The sequence below is a fragment of the Filicampus tigris genome, chromosome 9, assembly GCF_054856515.1.
Source record: "Filicampus tigris isolate MCC_2025a chromosome 9, RoL_Ftig_1.0, whole genome shotgun sequence".
NCBI classification, from domain to species: Eukaryota; Metazoa; Chordata; class Actinopteri; order Syngnathiformes; family Syngnathidae; genus Filicampus; species Filicampus tigris.
In genome coordinates this window covers 1,265,138-1,272,205 of record NC_141225.1, presented here as the reverse complement: position 1 = coordinate 1,272,205, position 7,068 = coordinate 1,265,138, and positions in this window count along the sequence as shown.

Sequence of the window (7,068 nt, the reverse complement as noted above, 5' to 3'; positions counted from 1 at the left end):
CAGTCAGTTGCTGTTGGATCGAAACAGCAACCTCCAATTTGGTCGTCATCACCTAATTCCCAAACCTGGGAAAAGGGGACAGAAAAAGAACAGAAGTGGCAGTAAAGAGGCCAAAACAAACAGTTCAACTAAATGCACAATTGTACAAATAAGTCTTAAGTTGTGTTTTAAACATTTCTACTTAGGTAGTGCCTCTAATATCCGCGGGTCGGACATTCAAAAGCATCGGTGCCCGAATAGAAAACGCTCTAGAGCCTGCAAACGTCTTTTTAGCTCTCGGATCACTAAAAGGCGGGCATTTTGTGACAGAAGGTTTCGGATCGGAACATATGTTATCACTAACTCGACAAGATTGGAAGGTGCTAAACCGTGCAGTATTTTATAGAAAAGTAGCAAAACCTTGAAATTGCATCTCAAGTGGACTGGGAGCCAATGCAAATTAGCTAATATCAGAGTAATATTATCGAACTTTCTCGTCCTTGTCAAGAGTCTTGCTGCGGCATTTTGTACTAACTGCAGACCTATAATACTAGACATAGGAAGACCAGAGAGCAAAACATTACAATAATCGAGGCGAGATGTAATAAACGTGGGAATTAAAATTTCTGCATCACTGTTCAACAGAATTTGACGAGTTTTAGCAATATTATGGAAATGGGAAAATGCGGTTGTAGTAATATTCTTAATGTGCATTTGAAAAGACAGAGTTGGGTCAAATATAACACCAAGATTTTTTGTTGAATCACTTTGGGTAATAGTACATTTATCGAGCCTCAGAGTGGTGTTCTTAAATAGGTGCCGATGACGAGCAGGGCCAATAATCAACATCTCGGTTTTATCGTAGTTAAAAAGCAAAAAATTGAGAGGCATCCATTGTTTAATCTCGGCAAGGCACGCCTCTAAATTACAGCAATTAACCGGGTCTGTTATCTCCAGCGGCATATATAATTGGGTATCGTCAGCATAACAATGAAAACTAATGTTATATTTACGTATAATATAACCAAGCGGAAGCATGTAGATGCTAAACAATAGGGGTCCTAGTACACAGCCTGGACTAAGAACCTGATTTGATGGAAGTCTGCTTTCCAGATGTTGGACCAGGTGATTTTCCGTTGCAGAACATTCTCCCATTTAGTCTATGCTCCTTGCTGCCCCATTCCTACCATCTTGCTGGCTCGTGCTTCCTGCACACCTGCCCGCACTTCCTCCTGGATCAGATGGCGATGCTCCTTGCCGTGGGCCTTGTCAACTCTGGTTGACGGAAAGTAGCCAGTGTCTGCACGCCCTGTTGCTTTGGACCCCACCAGTGCCTTCTGCCTCAGCCGTGACTCAGCCACATCTACGGCTTTGCCTGCGTTCCATTTCCTGCCTGTTTGCACTTGGATACCAGCTTGCACTTGGATTCCCTGTGTTGTAATGCTTCCCGTGTTCTGGACACCATGAACTCTTCAGTGAGGCCACTGATTGGGAGCTGCAGTATGTTACTGGTGCCATACTGAGCAGAGCTGCTTAGGCTGCGTGGTGGACTGAGCCATCTCCGCAGGTAGCTGCTGATCTTTCTCTCCATGCCGTTAACTGTTGTTATAGGTACTGTGTACACTAGCAGATGCGACAGGATCCATGGCAGGATGGAATGCTGGTAAATCCAGGCCTTGAATCTCCCTGGAAGACCCGACTTGTCAACCTGGCTGAGCCAGTCCTCAAATTCTTTGCTAGTTCTCTGGTTGGAAGCAGAGTCTTCGAGGCTGCAGTCAAAGTACTTTCCGAGGCTCTTAACTGTTTTTTCTGTGATGGATGGAATGGTGGCTCCAGTCAGTGAGAAGCGGAACCTGTCCACTACTTTCCCTCTCTCGAGCACTAGAGACCTTGATTTTACTGGCTTAAAGCTCATCCGAGCCCAGGTGATGAGCTTCTCTAGGCCTTGGAGAATCCACCTACTGCGTGGTACGGATGTCGTGGTGACTGTCAGGTCATCCATGAAGGCTCAGATACTCCTAATGTTGTCAAGGGGCCCCTGCACTGTACCTCAGCGGACTTGACTATCATGAGATGGTGCAGGTAATGCCTTTCTCAAGCCGATGCCAATCTGATGTCCCAGATCCAGCGGTGAATCTTATCTTGAAGTTACCATAGAAATCCAGAATAAGATCAGAAATTTTGCTGGGACCATGATGTCGATGGGGGGCAAGCTCAACAAGCTTTTGTGGGATGGAGCCATATGCGTTGGCGAGGTCAAGACATAGCACAGCCCCTTTCCCCTCATGTGCCTCCCTGAGGAGTTGTGTTACTACACCAGTGTGTTGCATGCAGCCAGGCACTCCAGGGATTCCACCCTTCTGAACAGAGCTGTCAATGTAGCTGTTCTTCAGAAGGAACTCCGTTAGACGTCGTGACAAGATTCTGAAGAAAATCTTGCCTTCGACGCTTAGCAGCGAGATTGATCGGAACTGACTGATGTCCTTGGAGTCATCCTCCTTTGGGATCCATACACCCTCTGTGCACCTTCATTGGTTAGCAACTTTTCCCCTGTACCAGGTCATCCTCAGGATCTTCCACAGGTGACGAAGGAGTTTCGGGCAGCACTTGTACACAGTGTATGGGACTTCACTAGGGCCTGGGGCTGAAGCTCCTCTGGCTCCTTTCTCTTCTTTCTGCACCTCTTTCCAGGTGGGCTCCCTCAGCGCAAAATCCACTGATGGTGGTTGTGGGTTTATGAGGGCTTTCTGTGGGTATAGCTCCAGTTCTCTCTCTGGGTCACTCAAGGTGTTGTGCAGAAAGAACTTAACTTCTTCAGATGAGCAGACTAAGATGCCGCTGCGCTTGTCCCACAGGAGCTTCTTGGAGAAAGTGAAAGGATTGGCAATGAAAGCGGCTCACTTTCTTGCTCTTTCCTTCCCTCGCCTTCTGTGCCACTCTGCTCTGAGCAGCGTCAGGAGCTTGTTCCTCAAGATGTTGCAAAACTCCATAAGTGGTAGCTTCTCGTCCTCGCTAGCCACCTTATGCTGTTGTTTGAGGCTTTGAAGCTCCTGATGCAGTTTGTGTATCTGGGTGGCTCTGCGGTTCATGGTGTAGTTGGTCTTCATGTTGCTCCTCTCGATGTTGCCAAACCTCTCAGATGCGTAGATGACAATGATTGCAGTCATGATCTCAAGCCACTGGTCTACTCCACCCTTGCTAGTGGTTTCCAGGATTTTGCACACATCAGTGTCAAAATGTGACCACACTGTCTGGCTCTTAGCTGGAGGCCATTTGATCCGCTTTTGTTGGATGATTTTGCAGGGATGAGAAGGCCCTACTGCTTGGAGGGACTGGGCTCTGTGGGGTGAGTCCTAGCCGGGCTCCTCCTGCGTCTCACCAGAATGGAATAACCCCATCAACAGAACATATGCCTTGGTTCGTGTTGCAAACCCATTCAGTACCAGATGGGTAGTAACGAGCTACATTTACTCCATTACATTTACTTGAGTAAGTTTTGGGAAATTTTGTACTTCTAGTAGTAGTTTTAAATCACTATACTTTTTACTTTTACTTGAGTAGATTTGTGAATAAGAAACTGTACTCTTACTCCGCTACATTAGGCTACATTGAACCCGTTACTTATATCCCCTCCCCGTACGGAAGCGAGTAGGCGCATTTACTTTGTCAGAGACCTGCACCATGTGACAATACCATGTGACTGTGTTTCACCAATCAAACGTAGCTGTATGGCCGTGTAACCCTGCAGTCTCGTCACTTGATCATATTAAACTTCAGCTGCGAGAAAGAGTTGTTTTCGGATGCACGCACACGCACACCCCCCCACACACATGCACACGCACACATAGTTCATGGGCTACATTGTTGTTCTGCTTGCGCAGCCTGTTAAAAAAGAAGTACAGGCCAGGGGCTGACATTTTGTGCTACTTGTGCTTAATTTATTTCTTTTATTTATACTATTATTATTCTATTGTTTATTAAAGTATTTGAATTTACCTTAAGATTATTTTAAGATATTCTTTAATTAAATGTAATTCATTTTATTGATTGGATGGATTTTAATTTGCCTGAAGATGATTATTTTGTATTTTCGTCTGATTGAATGGCTTCGTTTCCTCTTGCCTGGTTTGCGGCGCGTAGCCGCCTGAGCTAACAAGGGGGGGGGGGGGGGCGGATGATAATTTTGCAAAGGGTTTAAATCCGTGCAGCGAAAAAAAAAAAAGCCTTGCACCGGGTGGGGTGATGAGAGGGTGTCTTGTTCAGTTGAATAGCTGAATATTATTTGGCAGCAAACGGTAGTGCCCCAAAGCTGCGAATTAAAACTACCGGCAAAGTGACTGCGTAGGTGTGGAGCGCTCCGCGAGACCGACCAAATTAACACTTAATTAGAATTTTATTACACTTGAAACAATGTGTTAATATTAATAATAAACAATATCTTATAAATAATTATTCTAAACCAAAATTTAGTTGGGCGCCCAGATTAGTAATGTTCTGGCGAACGTTGCCGCAGTTACTGTAGAAGAGGCGAGAAACTTTTCCTCCGCCAGCAGTGAGCGAGTGCGCCTGCTTGTTGAACGTCAGGCAGGAGCTCTGTTGTAGAGGCTGGCTGAGTGCTGCGATCATGGAGGATTCGGAAGACGCTGCCCAGTCCAACTGATGCTCACAGCCTGCCCCTACAGACTGCGACACACCGCGAATGGCTACGGGTGTCCTCTCGTCTCCGTGGTGTGAGTGATCTTAGCTTGCTAACTCGCGATCGTCTCTCAGCAGGCCGCCGGGCTGAGAACGCGCATTCACCGTTCAAAGCGTGTTCACTCTGCTTTGGCAGACGGCAACTCCTCGCGTCGTTCGCCAAGGTGGAGGGAGGTGCTCGCTAGCTTGGAACCTCGCCGACCGTCACACTTCTTCGTCGACTCACTCAACTGCTCGGCTTCTCGAACATACTACAATGGAAGGAAAAAAAATGTCTCATTTGTCAACTCAACCGCGCGCTCGCCATTTTGCTCGGCTAGGTGTGGAGCGCTCCGCGAGAGCGATGAATTGGCCAACTCATCACATTTTTGCTACGCGTATAAACCAGGCTTGAGCGGCCGTCTGTTTACTTGGGCGCAGCGCCCAAGTATTAACACGGCGTGTGAAACCCGATAATGAGTGATTTAGCTCTTAATTTGACAAAGTGATGTTAGCGAGATGCGAGGAAAGAACAATGCTTTTCTATAAACTCAAATGTGTTTACCTGTTCCTATTATTAACTTGCTACATCGCTGATTTCGTTCGAACACTAACACACGTCGCAAATTCAAACTTTCGGGAAGGACACATGGCAAAGATGCACACCAAATACAATGTTGTACTCATGCATTAGATAAAGCAACATGTAAAACAGTACCGGTAATCTTCCCTTACCTTCTATACAGTACTCTGCAAGTGCGAGCAGACCAGGCCAAAGTATCTGTCAACAGCCTGGAAAAAATAAAAATTCCGTCCACATGCGCTGATTGGCTGACATGGCTTCGGTGTCAATTTAACAATTAATGTTTATGTATTTTTTAATTCCACGAATGTTTTCTTTTTATCAATCAATCAATCAGTCAATCAATCAATCAAACAAACTTTATTTGTATAGCGTTTTTTTATACATCAACATGCAACTCAGTGCTTCACAAAAATCCCCCCCCCCCCGACCCCCACCACAATTACCCAATCACATATATTGTATGCATACATACATGTAAAAGGAGAAGGAGTGTACGGAAGATGATTAGGGCCAGTGGAGGGAAAAAAAGGTAGGCAAGATTCTCACTTTTATCTCACAATTCTGACTTTAAAGTGTGAATTCTGACTTTATTCTCAAAATTCTGAGAATGAAGTCAGAATCCTCACTTTAAAGTCAGAATTCCGACGTATTTATTTCTTCAATATATAAATAGATTGGCTGGCAACCAATTCAGGGTGTCCCCCGCCTACTGCCCTAAGACAGCTGGGATAGGCTCCAGCACTCCCGCGACCCTTGTGAGGATAAGCGGTATCGATAATGGATGGATGGATGTATAGACATCATGAAATACAAGTTCTTCACCAGTGAATCAGTACGTGAGTAGAACCCCAGCATGTGGAGGTGAAGATGAGCCTGTGTCTTCATGTTGCCTCGCAAGCAGTCGCGTGCGGTGTCCCTGCTTGCTTGTTTGCAGCCGCCACCTTCTGCCTGAGTGAAGCGGCGTGAAAGTGACGAAAGCCCTCATCAAACAGTGTACAAAAAGTTCCAGCGAGGCTGACTGCACAGTGTGGCCGCATTGGAATGTGCCATTTAGGCTGTTACCTTTCAAATTGGACGGCGCGTTGTAAGTCGAAAAACTGGGGCCATTCCTCATCCAAATAAATGTGCATGTCTACTCATTCCCCCAGTCTCTGTAAATATCCTGTAAATATCCTGAGTGGTGTTTAACGCCTCGCCCCGTCCTAACTGTGATCAGCAAAGCAGCAGTGTTTTTTTTTTTGTGTTTTTTTTTTTTTAAGCAAAGAAGCAGTGTGCGCTCGTCCCAGCCTAAATCTATGTAGCTCTGCTGACTTCCACATTTCTTCATTCTCATATAAATAGGCCATGGAGAGGTTAATCCTTTTGATACGTTGAAGTGGTCATTAGTAGGGATGTCCACATACATTTTGGTGCCAATTGATCGCCTTTTTTGGACGTTATAAGCAATGAAAGTACAATGATTTCCAATGGAGAGTTTGTAATCAGTCCCTCCAGTGTCTCCGACCGAACAAGGATAGAATGGTAGGGGGCGCGGAAATTGTCCTTTAACAAGGGGCTTCATTAATGGAGTTACTTATTTCCTAATTTCTCCCAAATGAATGGATAAAATAGAAAATGGCCACTCTTCATTTTCCTGATCAAAAAATATATAAAATGAACTTGTTAGTGAAAACATGGCCACCCTGGGCCTACCATCCCTTTAACCAAGACAAAACTGTCAAGTGTTTCTTCGGTTAAAGACAAACACTCAGATGTGTTTAGGACCATGTCCTGACTGGATAAAATATTTCATCTGATAGTGTTAATAAAAACCCTCACAGTGAGACTGT